The 1403-nt window shown below is 30.4% G+C and overlaps 1 pseudogene; it reads right to left on the bottom strand.

The window, feature by feature from the left end:
• Positions 1–411: 411 nt before the first annotated feature.
• On the bottom strand, positions 412–1128 carry LOC106751078 (annotated as a pseudogene).
• Between the last annotated feature and the right edge of the window lie 275 nt (positions 1129–1403).

Genomic DNA, 1403 nt, shown 5'->3' with positions numbered 1-1403 from the left:
TAATGGTGGCTACGAGACAATTTTACAACAAACGGCATAGTTTTTTATAATAACATTCGCTTGCACCACTTTGGATTTGTGTATTCTCCTCCCGATATTTATTAAAAATAGCAGATTTGCACAATTATTTCTTGGAAATTACATTAAATATGCCAAACGTGTATCTCTGGTACAATTCGCAAATTAACTATAGTATACAGAGGTCGGTGAAATTATTATTTTCCATCTCTAAGCTAAGGTGTCTCTCTATTAAAGATTGAAAAAAAGCGTAATATCGTTTTGATTATGCATAAATAACAATGACACTTTGATTATAGATAGCATTATCGCTGTACAGTTGACTAATTTATTTCTCTTTCTTTCTCGTTGAATAAGTATTCTTTATAAGGACTTATTTCGCTGAAGGTCTATTTAAGAATTTTGCAATGTAGCCAAGTAAGACCTTTCCGGAGTCGGACATAGAAACCTCTCAAAAGATCCTGCCAGTATGTCGTTTTAACAACAACTGGTTCTAATAAATTAGCTCATAAACCGTTTGCAACAGCAAAAAACGTCGATAACGTGTTTGTTCAAAATTTATTTAAAAATTTTCTTTTAGTTAAATATAATTTTCCATGTTTCTTATGTAAAAAAAATAGAATATAATTCGAGCGAGACTTTTCGGACTGAAGTGAAAACAATCTCTGGTATATGTGGTATCGGTATATCCATCAGAAGCAAGTGGTATGCTGAAATCTAATGTAATAGCCTGAATTACAACTGCAAAATCGTCCCTCTGGAATTCAGGATAATTAGAGATTTCTATGTCTAATTCTTGTCATCTGAAAATAATAAAAATTCTTTAATCTATATAAGAACANAAATAATAAAAATTCTTTAATCTATGTAAGAACGTATCTCCTGCTATCGATGTCTATAAAAAGTTTCAAAAACCAATAAAAATTTAAAAAATTGAGATATTCAAAGAATTTTTCATAGAATTTTATTTAATAATAGTATTATTTGTATTATTATATACTGACCGTCTCATGATCTTGTAATATTCTGGTATATAACTTTGAAATCTAAGGCCAAACATACAAGAACATTTGACAACCGTCGCATGTAAAAGACAGTCTACCCATACGACTGTCAATTAAAATTTTATATGTAGCGGCGGTATCAACGATACCAAAGTTCGTAGCAAATTATCTCTTAATGTCGTTAAAACTTGAAGTAAATCGGCTTTGTGTTTATCAAAAAGTGACCAAGGTAAAGAATTCCAACATGCATTAGTGCAAATGTCGTTAATGAGATTAACTGCAAACCAGATTGCTGTTATTAATATTTAATTGCCAGGAACTAATTATTCTGGTCAACAAAGTTTCGGTGACAAAACCTACATTTTATGTTTACACGTTTAT

Source organism: Dinoponera quadriceps, unplaced genomic scaffold (assembly GCF_001313825.1).
Source record: "Dinoponera quadriceps isolate SergipeBrazil2010 unplaced genomic scaffold, ASM131382v1 scaffold8332, whole genome shotgun sequence".
NCBI lineage: Eukaryota > Metazoa > Arthropoda > Insecta > Hymenoptera > Formicidae > Dinoponera > Dinoponera quadriceps.
This window is presented reverse-complemented; position numbering and strand designations above follow the sequence as displayed.